Source organism: Bactrocera tryoni, chromosome 3, assembly GCF_016617805.1.
Source record: "Bactrocera tryoni isolate S06 chromosome 3, CSIRO_BtryS06_freeze2, whole genome shotgun sequence".
In the NCBI taxonomy this organism is placed as follows: Eukaryota; Metazoa; Arthropoda; class Insecta; order Diptera; family Tephritidae; genus Bactrocera; species Bactrocera tryoni.
The window spans coordinates 8,552,024-8,574,780 of NC_052501.1; the positions used below are offsets into that span (position 1 = coordinate 8,552,024).

At 34.9% G+C, this 22,757-nt stretch overlaps 1 long non-coding RNA gene across 1 annotated transcript in view; it reads right to left on the reverse strand.

Moving 5' to 3' along the window:
- The window catches only part of LOC120771888, a 91,068-nt gene extending 74,213 nt beyond the window's left edge, over positions 1-16,855 (reverse strand). Inside the window, exon 1 of the long non-coding RNA XR_005705009.1 lies at positions 16,690-16,855. This is a non-coding gene — a long non-coding RNA (uncharacterized LOC120771888). The remainder of the gene's footprint in view (positions 1-16,689) is intronic.
- Between the last annotated feature and the right edge of the window lie 5,902 nt (positions 16,856-22,757).

The window sequence follows — 22,757 nt, forward strand, 5'->3', positions numbered from 1 at the left end:
AAACACAAATGTATGTGTGGGTGTGTGTTGTTGTACTGAAATAAAACACAAAATAGGTTATTCGGCAACTCACCGCCCTCCACTAATTTTTATTCATGCCGAGAAGTTCACCGCTACATGCCTGCGGACATGCCAAGCCAAGAATACTTACGCGCACACATACACGCATACTTACTTGCGGAATGCGTTGCCCTTAAGCAGCCGAAATGAAGCGCCAAAAATTTTCCCCACTCAACTTTAATTTGAATTTATGGCCTTTACCTAATTAAACCGCCTTCAACTCAATGTCGACCGCACTCACACACAAACACACCACTGTATATAAATATATATATACATATGTAGCTATAACTCAAAAGGTTCCTAAAGGGTTTGTCTCTTTGGCCAAGGGAAAGACAGGCGCGCCCAAGACGAAAGATAATGAACGACACTAAAGAATTTCATAAAGTTTGCGCTCACGAGTTCGAGTTTGGGAAAAACTTTTGCGCGCTTGATGAATGTTTGCCTTTTATTGTTGTTAATTCTTTTCTTGTTCATGACTTGCGCGTTTTTGCAGGTACTTTTTTATTATGCGGTTTTATGTGCGGCCCGGGGTCAAGCTAATGCTTACGAAATGGCGTTGGGCGTGAGGTTTATGTCGGTGAAAGAGTGAGAGAGATATATATAACGAACAAGGTGTTATTAAGAAAATGAATGCCTACACTTAGGCGCGGAAGCAATTAATCCACTTGGTCCGCGCTTAAGTTGCAGGTGATAAGCAAAACGTGCAGGAATGCTGACAGTTATTAACTTGAGGATGGAAAAAAGCAAAGAAAATTTTAGCTGCATGAAAGCAGTATAGTAAAGGTAATACCGAGCTCGGCTTAAGCTGGTCTGACATAAAGTTGAGACGATTAAAGCATCAAAACAGGAAAACTTATTGTTTAATTTTAAACCAGGCTGAGCAAAAGTCCAATGGTTGCTTTTAAGTGTAAACAAAATATATTTTTTGGGTTTTGGCCTGACTTAATAATGCCTTGCAGGCGTCTCTGCTACGCACACGCTTTCTACAGTCTCATAGAATAAGTTTCGTCACAGATGCTGTAAAGTCGTTAAACTATGTCAATGTCGTCGTATATCCCATACAGCTCTTCGTTCCATCGACTACGGTATTCGCCGTTGAAGCTTTCTCTTGAAAACGTAACGTATCGCCGACTCATCATATGTTGTCATCATCCATGCCTCTGCACCATATATCAGGACGGGGATGATGAGTGTCTTGTAGAAGTTGGTCTTAAATCGTCGAGAGAGGACTTTATTTCTCAAATGCCTACTCAGTCCAAAGTAGCACCTGTTGGCAAGAGTTATTCTGCGTTGGATTTCAAGGCGCACGTTGTTGTTGGCATCAATGCTGTTTCCAAGATAGACGAAATTATCCACGAAGTCGGTAAATCGACGCCTGTTTGTTTAATGATGGGAGATATTTCCTGGTGACCCCATTATTCTTCGCTAGATCCCTAAGCATCATTATTGCTGTTGATGGTGGTGCTGAGATGTGGTTCCCAGCTCCTATCTCATTCCATTCTTTCTTGTAGCCAGCCTATTAAACACCTGACCCATTTTGGGAGACTCTCTCTCAAAAGTTACAAAAGCTTCGTCTACAATCTTCTTTCTTTACATATTAATGTATACATACTATGCCGTCGGCAGAGGTAAGAAGCTGGAGACAATGGCAGGAGCCCTGTCTAAAATCTCGCTGGTATCAAAAGATTCGGAGGGGTCCGTATGGTTCAAGAATGTTTAAAAATATTTATAACTAATTCTTCTGAACCAAGTAAGAGTGTTGCCCGCTTTTTAGCAAGTTTCAATAAATTTATATAACCGAGACGCAGAAAAGATGACCAGATTCTATACACACAACTACAGGAAGCATTTAAGAACATTTCAACCGAAAACGCGGATAAAGTGATGAAATGACAGTCGGTTCTACGTAATCGGAATGGACCCGGATTTTTTTTCGGCATATGACCGTCATGTCGGCATAATTCTGCCGCTATAATAACAACAACGGTAATGAAATGAGAGATACATACCACATAAATACTGTATCAACAAGAATACAGTATCTTGTAGAATCAAAACTTTATCGAGTTCAAAAAACAAGGGAAGATTCCTTCGGTTCCAAACAGAAAGAACAGTCTATATTAATTCGAAATTCTTATACAGTTGTGCATTGCATTGTTCTTCTGGAAGTATAGAACTCACAGAACATAGAACAAAGTCTTATTCTTGATCAATATAATGCTTATGAAATTTTCATCCATGAAGAGTTGTTACCGCGATCCATTCATTAGTGTATGAGATGAGCTAGTTCAAAGTATTTTTCTGGATGAGTTTTCTTCATTTAGGCTATGAGAGAAGGTTATTCGTGTTCTGCGACTTCTTGCTGAATAAGAAAGATCTGATACGCGGGTTCATTGAATGTGTATATTAGTTTCTCCTATAAAATAATGTATAACTATAAAGACTCACAGTGTTGCTAAAACTTGTTAGCCATACATAACTTAAGCGGTACAAGGCAGACGTGAAAGCAACACATTTTTGGATTTATTTTGCAATAACTGTTTGATGCTTGTGACTAATACCTATTGTTTGATAAACTTCCGTCTCCTTTCCATTCTCCACCACTTTATCTCAAGTAAACTCATACAAATAACGAACTGCATAAAAATTAGAAATTCATGAGCTCATTAATTAATTTGTTTTAAAGTACAAAGATAAGCTTTGCTATAGATGCTATACCCTAAAAACGTTAGTTAAGTTTGTAATACGTCTACCAGAAAGATACATCGCAAACCCTATAAAGTATATACGCGAACTAGAAACCCAGTTGTTGACATATCGATCTGAAATTCTGCACACGTGCTTTTCGTCCCAAAAATCTTCTTATTTGTCGGCAATGTTGATATCGGACCAATATAGCATATAGCTGCCATATAAAATGACTTTCAAAAACAAGTTCTTGTACGAAAAACCTTTTTATTTGACGAGATATCGTAACGAAAATCGGTATGGAGACTTTTCAGGGCATCGCTTTAATCTCCAAACAAATTTTTCAGTTCGAAACACTATAGCATATAGCTGCCATACAAACTGACCGATGAAAACCAAACTCTTGTATGGAAAGCTTTTGAAGATAACGAGATATCTTCATGAAATTTGGCACAATTTTGTTTTCAAGACAATGCTACAATCCCCGAATATAGGGTTCAGATCGGTTGACTGTAGCATATAGCTGCCATATAAAAAGGTCGTTCAAAATCAAGTTTTTGTGCGAATAACTTGTTTATTTCAGCAGATATCGCCTCGAAATTGAGCACATAATATTACAGAAAACTAAACAATAATATTCGATTATATGGTTTGGATCGGACTACTACAACATATAGGAGTCATACGGACTTAACGTTCAAAACCATGTTCTTATATGAAAAGGTTTTTTATTTGAAAAACTAGCTACACCAAATTTGGCATGACTAATTATTTTAAGTAATGCTACAATCTGCGAACAAATTGTTCAGATTGGACCACTATAGCATACAGCTGCCATACAAACTGAACAATCAAAATCAAGTGCTTGTATAGAAAACTTTTTTATTTGATAAGAAATCTTCACGAAATTTGGCATGAATCATTATCTAAACCAATGCCATAATTCTTGAAGATATTGTTCAGATCGGACCACTACAACATATGGCTGCCATACAAACTCACCGATCAAAATCAAGATAAAGATAAATTTATACCCTCTTCTGCTAAAATAAATGCGCCTGTGAATGGTATTACAGCTACGGTGCAGCCGAAGTTAACGTTGTTTCTTGTTTTTTTTTTCTTTCTACTGTTATTAAGCCATATCGTTACTCCCCCACTCATCAAGTCTGTTAATTTGCATGCAACAAATTAATTAAAACTACTTAAATGTATGAAATGAGTAAAATAAAGAGGCGATTTGTTTACATAAGCAATTTAAAATGTAGACACCAAAACATATGTATACACACATGCACATATCCATATATATATGCACATATACACGTACTTATATGCGTTCAAACCGCTTGACAGATGTCGAATTTGCATATTGATGAGCCGAAATGCCAAAACAGCTACAGAAAATTATTAGCAACGCCACAGCATACACGGCACTAATTAGTCGAATAACAAAGCAAAAGCAAAAGCAAAAGCAGAAAAGCAATAAACGAGCAACAATTGAAAAGCAAATATGAAAACGAAATTCATGTGTGAGGCAATGTGATTAACACAAGTATGTGTTTGTGAGTGTTTTTATGACTAAAAGTCAATATCGAGACAAGTGAAGTTGAGCAGTTTTAATTGCTCGACAATAAATTTATTAATAAATTGCATAATTCACACGAAAACCACAAAAATTCAGCTATTAAATGCGACCACGCGCCATAATTGAGCATTCAGCATTGATTTCAGGCACACACACACACTCACACACACACGCGCACACGCAAGTGCCGAGCAACCGCGCAAACAACCGCAAAATGGCAAATAATAATTAATATTTAGCTAATAAAATGGTGCGTAAACTTTAGTAATGAAAACAACAAAAACAAAAAACAAAACAAATTAATTGACTGTTAAAATAAAAACGCATGACTTGCGGCGAGTAGTGAGAGCAAATAACAATAAAACAGCTAAAACAAGAAAAAACTTCAACTTGTGCTGCAGCGTCTCTATAATACCCTACACAAGTGTATTTTTAATGGCTTAAAGGGGTATAAAAATATATTTTTCGCTTTTTTGATAAGCCAGTTTGTATGGCAGCTATATGCTATAGTAGTCCGATCTGAACAATATCTTCGAATATTGTATGGTTGGTTCAGATAATAATTCGTGCCAAATTTCATGAAGATATCTTGTCAAATAAAAATGTTTTCAATACAAAGCCATCATTTGGATCAGTCAGTTTGTATGGCAGCTATATGTTATAGTAGTCGGATATCGGCGGCTCCGACAAATCAGCATTCTTTTGTGTAGAAAAAAATGTATGCAAAATTTTAGCTCGATATCTCATACACTGATGGACTTACATATAGACAGACTTCATGGCAAACTTCAAATATCCCGTACAGGGTATAAAAAAATATTTATTGAGCAACAAAAATTATTTGAGGTCATGCCTGTTGCTTGAAAATTTTATTTTTGTTTGTATTTATTATTTTTGTTTTTATTTATTTTTTTTTTTGTTTTTATAAAATAATTGAGCTGTAAAATGCGCAGCGCGACCCCGGTGACAAGAACACCAAAAGCAATAAAACAATAATGCGTACAAAAGCAACAATGACACAAAGCAAAAACAAAAACAAATAAAACGTAAAACAACAATAAAAACACAAATAACAAATTGTTGTATTGTCGATAGCCAGCCAGTAGTCGTGTGACGCCGGCAGCAACAGCAACCGTCGCGATGACTCTTGACGCGTTACCAGTCATTGTGACGTCACGTCAGACATACAAATGCAAATAAATGAATGATGGGAGCATTAATAAAGAAATGAAAATAAAAAGATATTAAAATAAAAAGAAATAAATTAAATATGACAAGAACAAATTAACGGCGCAAGCAATCACTTGCTACAACCCAGCAACAAGTATATTAGCAGAAAGCAAAATTGTAAATTCATACAACAACAACAATACGGTAGATATGTATGTGCAGTCTTAAAAATGTTATCATAGACTGCTGCTAAACAAATTACTTAATAGGAGCGAAGCGAAAATTTGTAGCGCACCGACAATTTTAAAAATATTAGGGTAGGCCGAAAACAAAATTAATTTTGTTTTAGATGCGGTAAAAATATATGTCTGAAGTGACGAAATATTAGACTTAGCAAGCTTTGAGCTCTCAACAATAATACTAACAGGTAGCGAATTGTGACTATTGATTTCCCATATAAATAACAAAGGAATATTTTCATATTTTCTTTGGTTGCTTGATGCATTTTAAGAATTCTTTTGTAGTGAAATGAAAACTAATACTTGTAAGTAATTTAACGGTCAACTAAAAATGCCAAAAATTAACTTTTTTTAAGTCGAATCATTCAAAAATTATTAGAGGTCAAAGTCCAACATTAAATTGTAAAAGTTAATTTTTAAAAATTTTTTATATTATTTGTCGATTTAATGCCACAAACTCATAAAATTTTGTGTCAAAATAGAATTGAAATACTTTTGAAATAGTTTCTGACTAATTTAGCTAGCAACTCAAACTATTTGCTGTCTCAAGCGCCCACTAGCGGAAGTGTCTTTTGCAAGATTTATAATTTAGTATTCATATAGAGTACATTTAAAAAAAAATTCAAGCAGGATATTTCATCAAAACTTCTCGAATTTGCATACTCTGTGATTTTGGAACTAGTTTATAATTTGTCAATATGTAACTAGTTGGTAACTAGTGACGCAAAAACTTGCACTATGCAATTTGGAATCTGGTTGCACCGTAACTAGTTTTACAATGCTTACAAAATGTAGAAATGATAGTCTCATTCGTCAAAACTATTTATAAAATTAAACAACATAAAATAAACAGTAAAAACTTTGACGGAATTCGAATCTGTGTTTTTAAGGTGTTACATTGGTTTACGGGTTTAAACAATCTAATTTTAATTGTCCTATAAAATTCTAAAACAGCTCTAGAATATTGTCCTAACTTTTTAAGTTGATCAGAGTAATAGTTTCGGACACACCGCCTTGAAAACTTGTGCGCTCGAGGCTAGCTAGGCGCCGTCTTAAACTGGTTTTTCTCGTAACTGTGTTTTAGAAGACGGTTGGCAAGACTTCTCCAGAACTACTCAACCCCTCTTCATGAAATTTTACACAGGTCTTTGAGATACAATTCTTAAAGACTTGGACGAAGAATTTTTCTTTTCGATTACAACTATTTAAAAAAAATGTCGCGAATTTTTAATTTTTTTGTAAAAATGTTTGCCAAAAATCCTATTTTCAGTTTTTTCCCCTTCGTCCAAGTTTAAGTTAAGGTTTTAACTAAAACAAGTATTTTTTCACTTTAAATGATCCCGTAAGTAGTTGTGCTGCCAATGCGGACGCAACTTTTACCCGAGGCGTCACCGGAAATGCGCCGCAATGGCTGAGTTTAAAATATTTTTTTCCAAAAATTTCAGAATTTCTTTCTTAATAGTGTATGTTTGGAACAATAAAAAATTCTAATAAAATAATTTTTTTATTTGAGAAAAAAATTGTTGGAAAAAAGCTGTTTTTTACCCGAGGAAACCCATGTAACCCCTTAAGAGCCAAACTTGTTGTGAAATAAGAAAAAACCTATTATTTTTTCGTCCTTCTTTTCATACTAAATTTTTAAGTCGATATCTCAGATAGTTTTTGAATTGCAGCCTACCAAACTGTTGCTGCTCAATTCAAATAATTTATTTTTAAACTACATTTTTCAAATTTGCTTGAGTGGTTACTCGAGGGCAAATGATCCAAACGCTATCAGAAATTTCTGCATTTGGAATACTACTCACCATTCTAGATAAAAAAAAGTTGGTAGGGTATTCCCAATTTTTAGAAAAATTGGTAGGATATTGGCAATTCTTGATTTTTCGAACATAATTAGCTGTTATCGTCTAAAAGAGAATGTTCGTTAAGGTTTCAAATATTAGAAAATTTCTTAAATATAATTACTATTGTCCACACCAATTTTAGCACAAATCTCATTACTTTTATGCTAGTAAAAAACCACCATATACTAGTAAGTAATTTTCTTCAGCCACTGCTGGGGTAAAGTGATAAACTTAAAGACTTTGGTGCCTGGAACTAAAAAATATTTATGCAAATGCAATGCCTTGACGCTAAATATTTGTCACTTCCACGGAATGGGTCATGATTTATGCCATTGATGTAATGGCAGGAAAATAAATTATGAAGAATTGAAGAAATCGCGGCGAGCGGATAAAAAGCAAGCGTTGAACTTTGGCGTGAAGTTGTGGCGCTAAAACGGATAATAAAGAAAAATAAAATAAAAAAAATGTATTCAACATTAATGATTCACCACTAAGTCGAAGCTTGTCAGAATAGCGGCGTGCAGAGGCAAAAGGCTGATTATTATTTTTATAAGCGGTAGTTCGGGCTGCAATTGAATACAGTAAGCTCAGCAGACCAATTTTCGATTACTCGTTCGAGCATTTCGACTGGTAACTGGCAAATAACACGAGTGATGTTTTGCTCCAAGGCCTGACCGATTGACCGCATAGACTTTAGACTTTACATATCCTCACAGGAACAAGACAAACGGTGTGATATCACGCTTCAAAACTTGAAATTATCTGCTCATCCAATAAACCCATTGATAGATGTGATGTGTACAAAGTGGCGCCGTAGACCGATGATTCCACCAGCCCATAAACCACACTAAACCGTAGGTTTTCTGTATGAAATGGCTGCGCTTAAATCTCTTCAGATTGCTCTTCGTCCCAAATGCGGAAATTTTGCTTGTTTACATGCCCATTGAGCCAAAAATGTGCCTCATCACTCAACACAATTTGGCTCGAAAACGTCGGATCTTCTTGAAACTTTCCAAGATCCCATAGAGCGACGCGAAGTCACTTGGAAAGATTGAAAGGTTTCAGTTCTTGCTCAAACAGTATTTTGTACGCTTTGACTTAAAGTCTTGACGTAAAATGCGCTAAGTCGTTCCATACGTCAGTCCGAGTTGCTGCGAACGCGCCAAATCGACACTCCACGGTCTTCGTGTGCACTCTCAACTACGCCTACTATATTTTCTTCACTGCGTGCTGGACGTGGTCTATTCGGTGTTCTTATAGTTTCTTCTATCGCGTGTCTGTAGGTTTATACTTTTATTATGGAATAAGCTGGATTAAGCATGGATTTTTCTAAACATAATCACTTTAACGCCAAATACATATGCTTTGGAATATACTAATTTACTAAACCACCTCCGCAAAGTACTGAAGGCTTTAAAAAATAATATTTTAAGTTTTACTATTTAAAGTAAGCCACAATAAGCATTCAAACAGCGCCCATTCAGCGCATACCAAAGCGTGTTTTTATTAAAAATTTACGGTTCAAAGCTCCTGAGCGCCACAATAAACGCAAATAAATACTTTTATTTACCCACTAAGTGCTGCTTAAATAGCAATTTTTTCCTCATTAAGAGCCTAAATTATGCGCAAAACCAATACGAATTTATTAGAAAGTATCTAACAACGCACAAAGCGTGTTTCTTTTAATTTAAAGTCTCTTTACATAATAAATTAACAATTTACTCATTATTGACTATTAAATACCTACTCATGTCAGTGTGTGTGCATGTGTGTGTGCGTGTGATTTGTAAAGTGTATTTATTTTTATCTAATTTTAGGCTTTAGTCATAATCGGCCGACTACACTTCATGATCAATTTGCTTTGGAAACGTTTAAGGCGACTAAACTACGAGTGCCTAGGCATTGAGATAAGAGAAAACTTTCAGTGAATTTCGTAATATCATTTTTAAGTGGAACAAACATACATTAAATTGATAAAATTTTGTTTGCATTTAGATAATATTCCATAATATTTGATTGGGGTGAGCAACCACATAGTTTACATACTATACATATATGTAGATATGTGGTTGTATATAGGTATGTATCTGTGGATGTTTGTAAATATTCCGTGACTTCAAAACTTGTGACTACAAATAGCTTTAATAATTTTTTTTCTTTTTGGAAGATCGTTTCCATGACTACATAAGCAATGTTTGACTCTTTATCTGATTAAATCTGACCTAGGCTGCCAAAAATGCACTTTTTAATACAGATGTTTTTGTTGTAACGGCAGAAAATATTTGGGGTAATTCTGCCGATTCGAAAGTCCTTAGTCCAGGTTCATACCGGGTGCGTATACCCGACCGTCGGGAACGCTGTAATACAGATTTCATTTTCGTTTAAAAGCTCCTGAGTCAATAAAAAGCAACGATTAATGAAACTTTCTATATATGTACTTGTTATAAGCCCCGGATGGGGATTGCTTTCAGTGCTTCAGCAAATTTTGAGCTTTTTGACGTTATATTATAAACCCACGTCTCGTCACCAGCAAAGATGTTGATTAGGACTCTTTAGCTACGTTGTCAAACTTCTCTTTTGCGACCTCTACTCGATGTTATATTTCCAAACGTTTCAGTTCTTTGGTAAGTTTAGAATGAACCAAACCCAAAACATTAAAAAAAACATTAAAAAAAAACATTTGAAAGTGATAAACTGCAAATAATAAATGACAAAGAATGTTCCTTCGAATGATAATAACATTATCCATTCAATTTGAAGTTTCTGTGTTTTTTCTTTTAAAAAGTTGGGAACCTCGAAATGGAGAACACTTTATAATAACTTGCTACGGGTGGGCTTTAGTATACCGTCCCAGGAGATTCTCCAGATCAATAATATATATAACTATACTATATATTTTATTCGAGAAAACCTGGGACGGTATACTAAAGTCTTCCTCTTGCTACACAGATTTCTAGCTGTTAGCACTAGAAGAGGAGAAATAGTGGCAGATAAAAGGAAAGAACTGCAATTACCAAGTTTGGATTGTCAAAAATAAGCTAAACATTTATAAAAATAAAAACGAGCAAACATAGTACTCGTACCTTGAATGCGTGAGAACAACTTATGTAAAGAGCTAAATACAACTATTACAAATAAAGATACAAACAAAAGAAATCAAATAAATTCAAAAAAATAAAAAGAAGAATAAACTGATACGCTTGTTCTTTTCGGCAAAACAATCGAAAAAAGTGTAAAAAAGCTAAAACACAAAAATCACAGCAATTCAGAACACGACAAATGAAGCAAAATACAACAACAACAACAATGCTTCGAAACATTTATTGCAAACTGCGAGAAAAAGTGAAGCGATTTTTCGATTTTTTTTTTTGGTTGGTTAAATGTTCTGTTAGCATTTTCTGCAAAAAAGTAATGTAAAGCGAAAAAACACACACGCATTGCACAGATCAACAACAACAGCAATAATTGCAAAATCGCTGACAGCAACAAGTACAACAAACGCAACGCAATCGAAATTAGCAACATAAATGAAATCGGTTTGTATTTATGTAGGTGCATATAGTATATGTATACGTGAGTGTATGTGTTTGGCAGTGCATGACAGAAGCAGTGAACTAATGAAGTGCGAACTAAAGGCAGCAAAAGTAAATCGCACAAAAAAGCAAAACAATCGACTGCAAGCACAAAGAAGTGAAGAAAAGCGACAAAAGAACGAACCGCAACAACAAAACGCATAAGCGATGCCAATCTGAGCGCGATAGCACCAGTGAGCCGGATACGAGCAGATATAAGATAGAAGAAATACTTTGGAAAGCCGCCACAGTTGCCAGACAGGTGAAAAGGAATGCGCGCAGGCGAAAGGTGGGTAAGAGAGGGGCAACAAAACTACACGTGCAGCTGACAAACAGCTGAGCATTTGGTTTGGACTGCAAGCGAGCGTCGAAAAGAACATGCTTCCTAGTAATTAGTTCTATTTTTTGATACCGCTTATATCTCTGCTAAATCACACATTCTTCGCATGAAAGCGCCGCACACCAAGCACATGTGACAACGTCAATGGAAATGAAAAGAAAATTGAATTGAAGGCGAAAACAGAACAGTAAGTAATTTCAAAATCAAAACAACAATCACCAGCACCCAATCAAAGCCGCTACGACGCTAAATGCTACAAGCGGCACAACAACAATGGCAACAAGGCGCAATGTCGTCGAATTGTGACGACAAAGCTGTGTTGCTGCATACATACATCTGTATATCGCATAGACACATACATACATATATACGTAGAATATTAGGGTGGTTAAAAAAAAAAATTGTTTTTTCACTTTTCTTCGAAAGTTAAAAAAACCGTTATCTTGAGCAATAATCAATGCCAATTTTTGGGAATGCTATAAAAATTTGCCTACAGACACTTGATTTTGATCGTTCAGTTTGTATGGGAGCTATATGCAATAGTGATCCGATCTGAATATTTTCTTCGGAGGTTGCACCCATGACTTGGATATTAACTCAAGCAAAATTTCGTAAGGATATCTCTTCAATTAAAAAAATTTTCAATATAAGTATATGATTTTGATCGTTCAGTTTGTATGGCAGCTATATGCTATATTGCTGCGATATTAGTAATTCCGACAAATGAGTAAGTTCTTAGTGAAAAAGTGATGTATGTAAAATTTCAGATCGGTATCTCAAAAACTGGGGGAATTTATGGAATTTAAAGTTTACAAAAACAGGTCTAGTTTTTCTGATTTTTTTCTATGTCGACTTGTTCAGGTCAAACTCCTGTCCTTCGTTATTTTACCGCTAACTAAGCAGAAAAACTATTTAAAAAAAAAAAAAAATTTTGACCAACCCTAATGTAGTATATGTACATATAATATGATAAACTCATATAGCATACATAAACTGCATATGTAGCTTGTATGTGTGTTGATGTCAATTGTTCGCGTTTATTGTATCTACGAGATACACGTACTTAAATATTTATATCCACTCTCTGTAGATTTTTTTTCCTTTTTTCAACTCGACCGCGCTAAAATTGCTTGCACAGATTACGCACGCTTCAATTTCGTAAGTCCACAAATGCTGACAACTACTATATAGCATGTAGGTGCCAACAACAACAGCAACATAAAACTAAGCAAAATTTTAAAACTAAAAATATTAAATTAAAAAATTTTAAGAATCAAGCAGAGCGAACAATTGGCTAACGACACGACTTGGGTGCCCTTTCTACTCGTGTTAATGATGGGGAACTATTTCGCTAAATTATGGCAGATTAATTTTAAAATTAAAATAAAATTTTAGCCAACTTATGTGGCATGTGGGTCTATATATAATATTGTAAACTTGAAAATATTTACAAAGTGTTGCTTACGTGGAAGACTCTTTTGAATTAGTGGTATGTATTTGGTTCTCGAAACATTTTGCAGTCTTTCTATAAAGTTAATGAGATATTCGAAATAATCTCATCAAATTATGGAAAAGTATGTCTTAAATGATGGCTTTCTGATAGGAAAATCATCAGCTGTGCGCAATTGAACTAAAATAGAAAGCGAAGTTCCATCGAAAGACAAAGTTTTATATGGAAATACATATGCAAAATGGAAATATTTCACTATCTACCAGATATCCCGCATTAAATACTATGTATATCCGAAAGCCTACCAGCTCCAAATTGTATCCGATATCTATGATAGTTAAAAAAGACTCCTCCACTGCTATAGAGATTCCGATCTTATCCGTGAGTGAAAAAATTCAAAACTTTTTTCAAATATCAATTTAAATTTTAGTTAAAGGTGATCCTTTTCGAGGTTCCCTCTTCTTTTAAAGAAAAAACACAGAAACTTCAAGTTTAATAGGAATTTCATTGGCCGCAGCATTTTCTCAGATGGTCCATCCGTTGAGTCCAATTTTCGATGACTCTTTCAGCATTTCGATATGTCGAATAACACGCGTGATATTTTGCTCCAAGGCCTGAATCTAAGCGGTATTGTCCCCATAGATTTTAGACTTTATATATTTCCACAGAAAAAAGTCTAACGGTAAGATATCACATGATGTCGGTAGCCAATTGGCCGGCCCAAAACGTAAAATTATCTGCTCACCGAAGTGTTCTCTCACTAAATCCATTGATTGATGCGATGTGTGCTAAGTGGCGCCGTCTTGTTGAAACCAAATGTCGCCAAGAGCACGAGCTTCAATTTCAGGCATCAAATAGTCGGTTATCATGGTGCGATAGCGGTCGGCATTGCCGGTTACGTTCTCAACGACATCAGTTTTGAAGAAATATAGACAGATGTTTCTACAGGCCCACAAAAAATACAAAACCATTGTTTTTTCTGGATGAAATGGTAATCCTTGAAACTCTTCAGGTTGCTGTTTGTCCCAATTGCTCAATTTAGCTTGTTTACATAACAATTGAGTCAATTTGGCTCGAAAACGTCGAATCTTTTTGGAACTTTTCATGAGCCCATAGAGCGAAGTGATGTTGCCTGGAAAGGTCGAGCGACTTCAATTCTTCCATAAGCTGTATTTTGTACGCTCTCAATTAAAGATTTCGTCTTAAAATGCTCCAAGTCGATCTCTTCGTCAGTCCGAGTTGGTGAGAACGGCTCTCCACGGTCTTCATATACACTCTGAGGTACGGCTTTTATATTTTCTTCAGTCGTGCTGGACGTTTTATATTCTATCGAATATGATCTCATAATCAATGCTCGGTCTTAGATCTCACGTTATATAATTTTCAAAGCTATAACTTATCGAGATATGAGAAAAAATCAGTAGTTCTGACCAAAGTAACAAAAGCACATCTTAGAAATTCGGGTGAAAGAACATTCGTCAAGGAACCGACAGACTGAAACAGTTTTCTTGGTGGATTCATTTATTTCCTGAAGATATAAAAAAACCTAATCAGCAATAAGCTTTCCGATTATTAGGCTTTGAGTTCGAGAAAAAACTTGGTGCCTCTTTCTAATAAAACAGTTAATCCACACCGGCTATTCCGCCTCACAGAATCCAACACCGGTCGCATTTAGTGGCTTCTTCTTATTTTCTAACCCACAGGTCTCTTTGCTTTGATGGCGTATGTGTAGCCTCTGCAAAATATTGCTCAAACTGTGCGACGCTCGGCGGGTTGCTGACAGCTGTTTTGTGCCTAACATTTCGCAGTTATTGCATTAACCTGATTTCTACTCGTTTTTTACTCTTTCTTTTTCTATTCTACACGCTGCTGTTTGCTTTTGTATGTTCATTCATTTCTTCACCGTTGAATATCAATCGTGCATGTTCGTACAAACTTACATAAGTGCAAACTTGGTTTCGTTCAACTCGCATCATATGACCCCCATTTCGCGTCATCGTGTGTGTTGCGCGCCGCTTGAGTCGTAGAATGTGCGCTTAAAAAGGCGTTCAGAATTTGTGTGACTTGAGTGATAAATGGCTGCTCGTCAGCTGACTATGTATGTATGTATGTATATTTTAATTTGCTATTTTATGAATGAGTTCTAACATTGAGGACCACCTGCTGTAATGAACATCTTGTGAGATCGTGTATAAATTTAAGTATTTTGTTTTGCAGAGGAAACTGTAGATTGGATAGTAAGATATTAGTGGAGGAGGATTGTTCAAAAGTGAGTATATATAACATTTACACTAGATTATTATTTGAGGTTAAAAAAGACTTTGCTGTACTATTATTGAAACTCAGTTTTGTGCCTAGATAGCAGAAAAATAAAGTCCGTGACCTGGTCATTACATTTGAAAATGTCAAAAATGTTCTTCAAATATAGACCTATCATAAAGAGTTTATCTTACACTTAAAGGTTTATAGCTATTTGATAGTCAGAAAAAATTGGTTTTTTGGTGATTTTTTTCAGAGAATAATTTTATTTAATGAATCAATAAAAACTGTTCGTCTACAGAGTTGAACTATGCACTTAATAATCGGTGTAATTTTGAAAAATTGAGGTTTCCTTTAATCGAAAAAGGTGTCAGTCCGTATGGAAGGCTTTTCTGCTACAAATTATATCAAAATCCAAAGTACAAACAAAAATATATATATTATTACAATAGATCAGTAGAGATAATAAGAAGAGAACTAGTCAAAATTTTGATATTTGATAAAATGGACGCCTTCCACAAAAAAATGAACTTCCCAGATGTACTGAGAGTGTAAACGATTCAGTGGTCGACGGTGGCATTATAAATCCATATTTCTTCAACAGCGAAGCCGGTGAGAACGTTACTGTCAATGGCGATTGTTATCGCACCATAATAACCGACTATTTATTTATTTAAAAGAGGACTAATTATAAATATTTAGTTCACTTGTAAGAATCAGCACTATTTGATGCCTGAAATTGAAGCTCGTGATCTCGGTGACATTTGGTTTCAACAAGACGGCGCCACTTCTCACTGATCGCATCAATCAATGGATTTATTGAGAGAACACTTCATTTTGGACCGGTATATAGGTCCCCAAGATCGTGTGATATCACACCGTTAGACATTTTCTTGTGAGGATATGTAAAGTCTAAAGTCTATGTGGGCAATCTCACTTCGCTTCAGGCCTTGAAGCAAAACATCACACGTGTCATTCGCCAGTTAGCGGTCGAAATGCTCGAAAAAGTCATCGAAAATTGAACTCAACGGATGGACCATCTGAGACGTAGCCGCGGCCAACATTTGATAAATATTATCTTCAAGAAATAACAGCCAAAGAATTTTCTTCGGATGATTTATTATCATTCCCCATTAAATTTGAAGTTTATGTGCTTTTTCTTTAAAAAGGTAGGGAACCTCAAATTGAATCAGTCTTTATTTCTCTCTTTTTGAAATTTACAAATGTTTTAAGTAATCAAATTTAATTGAATTGAAATGCAAATCGATGAAATTTTTATGTTTTGTACTAGTTATGCCCATGAAAATAGTACAACTACTTAAGTACTCTTTTTTAGTAAGCTTCCAAGTAAAACCTGTAAGTTGACAACTTACATTATAGACAACTTTATTTCCCCCTTTTTTACGGTATTAAAATCAGTGCTGCATTACACATGATTCCGCTATGCATTATTTAATATTTCGATATTTTTCCACTCACCTGTTTGATCAGCCGCTGTAATTGAGCGTATTTAATATAAAATTGTGCGATCCAGCAAGCAATTGTAATTGTAGTTATATTTCTGCATAAATTCGAAGAACACACTTACTTATGCACTTAAATATATAAATATTTTATTGAGGGGATTTATTTATTTTTTCCTGTATTTTATAAATATTTTTGTGGGGGTTTCTTTATTTATTTATTTATTATTATTTTTTTATTGATTTTAAAATAGAATTTTTTCACTTCTTTTGTTTAATTTTTAGCATAAATATAGAGCTTTCTGATATGAATATTACACAAATTTTTATTTAACTTATGTTAAATTATCTAAGGAAGATTGAACATACATTTTGAATAACCGATTTGATTTTCAAAAACCAATTTGATTTTCAAAAACCGATTTTTTTATTTTATTTCACTTAAAAATTTGTTGTAATATTTTTTCACTTGTTTAAGTTGAATTGTCTTTAAAATTTACTAAAATTTTCTGCTTACAAAACTGATAAAAGCTAAAAAAAAATTCAATGTTTTGAAAGTTGAGATTTTTTGAAATTTTTTTTAAATTTGAAATTTTTTGCTGATGAATGAAAGTTTTGCTTATTTTCTAAAAATTCTAATATTTTTGATTGAAGCTCTTTTATATCATATAACCATTTTAACGGCTTCTTTAAACAAAATATCATATTTTTCAGAATTTATATATTTTTTTTAGTTTTTGAATATTTTTGATACAAACTGTTTATAGGAATATGAACTGAAAACTAATTAAAATTAAAATTTTGTTCGTTTAGTTCAAAAACAAATTTGATTCTGTTTAATGTTTGATATTAAATAGAAAAAAATTTAAGGAAAAATAACTTTAAAATGAAGGAAATTTAAAAATTTGTAACCGGTTAAATTTTTTTTAAATTAAATTAAGGAAAATTAATTTAAAAAGAAATAAATTTTAAAATTTATTTTGTTAAAAATATTTTTTTGATTAAAATATAAAAATTTAAATTAAGAAAATAACTTTAAAATAAAATAAATTTCAAAATCTCTTATTTTGGTAAATTATTATTTTAAATTAAAATATAAAAATTTAAATTAAGGAAAAGTTAGTTAAAAAATAAATTTTAAAATTTTTATTTTGGTTAAAAAATATTTTTTGATTAAAATATAAAAATTTAAATTAAGGAAAAATAACTTTAGAGTAAAAGAAATTTTTATTTGGTTAAGTTTTATTTTTATTAAAATATAAAAATTTAAATTAAGGAAAATTAATTAAAAAAATAAATTTTAAAACTTTTATTTTGGTTAAACAATTTTTTTGATTAAAATATGTATAAAAATTTAAATTAAGAAAATAACTTTAAAATAAAAAGAAATTTCAAAATGTTTATTTGGTTAATTTTTTTTCAATTAATATATAAAAAATTTCTAAATTAAAGAAAACTAATTAAAAAAAGATAAATTTTAAAACTTTTGGTTAAAAAATACTTTTTTGATTAAAATATAAAAATTTAACTCAAGGAAAACTAACTTCAAAATTTTTATTTTGGTTAAAAAATATATTTCATTTTGTATTAAAATATATTTATAAGCATTATACTTTCAGCCTAATTTATTTAATGGAATATTGTTTTTTTTAATATTTTTCTCTTCTCTAAATGTCCACTTGCACACATATTGATTCTTAATTGAGAATTTCTGATTCATTTCAACTTGGAAGCAATCAAACACAGATTTTTATTCACTTTTTTACACTCCGAACACTTATTGCAAATAACGAGTATGAGAGCCCTAACCGTGCAGCCAAGAGAGAGAGTGAGAGCCAAAGATCGCGCTCTTTCTACAGAAGTACACAATACCGATTGTGGCTGGCAAGCAAAAGATCAAAAAATAGTATCTTAAAAGAAATATTTTTCTAGCGGTGGTGTGTGTGTGTATTTTTGCTATTTTTTATACAACAAAGCTGCTGTTATTTTTTTTTTAATTTTTGTTTAGTTATTTAGCGTTTTATTTGAAGGAATTTTTCGGCTTCTGTTGATTTTTCCGAAACAAAATTAATTACTACGCGGTTGTTTGGGCCAAAGCGCACAGTGTGCGCGAGAAGTAAGCAACACATAACACTATTTAATTATTTTGGCAACGAAATTTTTTTCTTATTTTTTTTTAATTTTCTTAATTTTTTAATTTAATTTAATAAATTAATTTTAAATTAAAAAAAATAAAAAAAAATCACTTTCGAATAATTCAACGAAAAACGTTTTAACGCGCTCAGCGTTGTTGCCGCTGTTACCGCTGCTGCTAACAAAGTCAAATTAAACAAAAACACGAAGATAAAGAAACAATAAGAAGAAGAAGAGCAAACAATTACACGAAACCAAATAAGAATTTTCTATAGGCAGAAGCATCAATACTCTCACACTCGCGCACATTCATAGTTATATATGTATGTATGTGTGTGTGTCAGAACACAGATGAGTGTTGCCAACAAAGAGCCAACAAAAAAAATAAATGCTCACAGACACAAGCAGCGCTAGCGGCTTTGCTTACAGCAACAGCAGCAACAACAACATTAATGATATTAACAAAATAAACAAATGTGCGAGTTAAACGCGCCAACAACAACAACAGCCGCAACAAACGAAGCGTTAGCGGCACTGGGCTGTGCGCTTTACAGCCACTTTCAGGTGACGGCGCGACACTGAGCTCCGCTCCATTAGCGCTGCATTGCACCGGCTACGACGCGCTGGGTGGCACGTCGCGGGAAAATGGTGGGACGCGGTGGCTCGCGTATTGGCTTTGTTACAAAACCGCAGTTACAACGAACGCTATGTCTTCACACACACACACAAATATGTACATATACATATATTAAACACACATGTATATATGCGACAGTGGCACGCTCAGGTATGCAAAGGCGGCGGCGACGCTGTGTGTATTTATGTATGTCTGTCTGTCAGCTTGTAATTTACTATGCAACGTTGATTACATTGACTGCTTTTGCTTGGCTTTGGTGATACCCCTCTACACCGCAGCTGCTTCGTAGATACTTGTGATGGTACGTGATTTTTGCTTTGTGCCGTTCGTGGGTGTGTTGAAGGCGGACGAGTTGCGGGTGGCAAGTGTGTTTTCGAGCCCGTAAAGGGCTTTGGGCGAGGACGGAATGGCAGTGAAATTAGAAAAATTTATGAATTCTCTAAAATCGCACGTTTAACTCCGGAATCTGGCCTAGTCGTCGTGACTTGAGCGTAAACAAGCGCGATTTTAAGGGGCCTCACAGGAATTCGAAGTTTAGCAGGAAATGCTGAAGACTTGAACTTGTAATTGAAGCTTAGAACTTTGGATTGGGGTTTGGGGCTGAAAACTTGAGCTTACATTTTAAACGCAGAACTTAGAATTCTTGGAGGACTGCTCACAACTGCAACAAGCTTTCGGTATCTTGAGGACACGTTGAGAGATAATTATGGAATCCTTCTGCACACCATGGATAGAATTTATCTTTTTCAAATTGTGAATTTCAAGTTCTTAGAGCTTAACAACTGAGTAAATCTACTCGTAGAGTGAATATTTTCAGCGATCCCAAGTACACGCTTCAAAGCGGGAGCGCTGAGTGTAAATCCTTCCCAGTGAAAGGTTGGAGGAGGAGATATTGCCAAATTTTTCTCGAAAACAATAAAAAACACTTGACAAACATCTTGCAAAGTCAGTGCAAAGATTGTATCCACTTCGTTTCTAGGACACTCGGGTCTACGTAGCATAAAAAGACCGGGTATTCTTCATTATATGCCCCAGAAACCTAATACTTCGAACGCATAACCAAAATTAGTTGGAGAAATTCCGAAACAAGAATCATACCTTAGAAACCCGCTCAAAGAACTGTAGTCTAGGCAAGCCAGAGAAGAGTAGATAGTACACTGAACTTTGCCCTGAGGCTAATAACTGATTTCTTCAAACTTTCCAGTAATTACAAAGATCACCAAGAACATATTTACAATTCAAGAAAGCAGCTAAACTTAAAAGGCCGGGTCTTAGAAAAACAGCGCCATGAGATGCTGTCTGGAAAAGATGTTTAGAGTTGAATGACGAGGTAAGATAGGGCGACAAAACGGACGAGGTTTTAGAATGGTCACTATGGATCCGAAGTCTTTGGATTAGGAAAAATGTATAGTAGTTTTCCATAAATACTGACAGTTCTAGCATGAAGTCTTGGCTTGCGGTACTTGTTTCAAAACAAGTATTTTTTTATGATTCCTTACGTTCCAAGCCAATAAATAAATTTTTGAAACATTCCAAATCAGGATTTTTACGCGTTTCGCCACAAAACTTGCAGGATACTTTCCTTTGTTCTATAAACTTAAAAAAATCACCCCCCCAAAGTGTAATTTATTTGGAGATTAGTCAGCTCAGTTATTCCCTTCCACCATACAAATACAAAATATTTGGACACCCTAGCTTTTCTCTTGACATTCCGCCACTAATTTACGAGCATCGCCACAAAACTAAAGATTAACCTAGGTCATGAAAAGCAAAAAAACAACAACAAACACGACTTTATGGCTTAAGCCAATGAAAGAACCGACACTATCGCCCTCGGTAGCAGCTTCCATCGCGAAATTAACACAATTACCGTAATTCAGCTGAAAACTCTGCTCACTTTTATTGGCCGAGCTTGTATCGCGCGCTCGTAACGCGCACATTAACAAGGGATATCGCCGATAAGCACTTCTTTGTTAAATATAGAGGCACGCACAGCGGACCGGACTGAACGCGCTGATAAAACGTGACAAGCTAATGGAACGCTAATGTCGTCTACGATCCAGCAGCGAGGCGTGAAATATTAACCGAGAAGCGTTTGTTTTCGCTATGGTCATGGCATCAGAAACTCTGTTAGTTGTTGTTGTTGTTGGTGTGTAAGTATGGCGTTAGAGCTGCAACTGCAACGCGCCCCCCACGCGGTTCAAACCCAACTCAGCGGCGTACACGCAAATCCGCAAACGCAACGCAATTTGTCACGCCGCGCTTGGGTATCTGCAGCCGTCTTCGAAGTAAGTCCACCGTCTGTCAGTCAGTCTATTTATTTGCACGCTTGCTGGTACCTTTGCTATTTGCCCGTTGCGCGGCGAGTAAATTAGCTTTGTCTTTGCACTTCGGGTCGTCGTGTTCTTTCTTTATTACATGCCTTCTTTCTTTGATCGCTTGCTGGCTTCTGCTTGTTTCTTGCCAGTTTGGCTTCACTACACTTCACTACTTCAACTGGATTTGCTTTTCAATTTATACATATATATTTTTTCGATTTTCTTTCTGCTTTGCTTTGTTTCGTGTTTGTGCGTTCTCGAGCTAAAGAAGCGCGCGCGAGCCCGCTCTCGAAGCGTTCGAAATGTGTTGTGGGTATCTTTTATCGTTTCGCCGCGATACGTGTATCTTTAAATTCTGTCAGAACGCAACTGAACTCAAAGTGTGCGGATAATTCGCACACAACCAACGCTGGAGCTCATTGTCAAGCGACGTCCGCAGCTATTAGCGGCCAGCTCTGCTTGTTTGCGCTGCGCGTCGTGCTCTTCGTGCTTGACGTTGGCGCTGACGCCAATGTGGACGGTCGCATTTGTTGTTGGCACAGAACGCCGGAGCGCAGGTGTGGAGTTGCCATATTGACAGTATTGGGTTCTTTATTATTGATTTTGATGGATCAATTTGTATGGTAGCTATATGCTATGGTGATCCGATCTGAACAATTTTTTTGGAGATTGTATCGTTGTCTTAGGCAATAACATAAGCAAAATTTCTTGAAGTTATCTCGTCAATTAAAAAAGTTTTCCATACAAGCACTTGATGCCGATCGTTCAGTTTGTATGGCAGTTATGCGATATAGTGGTCCGATATCGGCGGTTCTGACAAATGACCATTTTATTGGAGAGAAAAAAGGTTGAGCAAAATTTTAGATCAATATCTCAAAAATTAGTCTCTCAGTTCGTATATACAGCCTTACAAATAGAAGAAATGTCTAAATTTACTCATTCGTCCCGCTGATAGTATATATAATATACTTATATACCCTTTAAGATTTCTGGCGT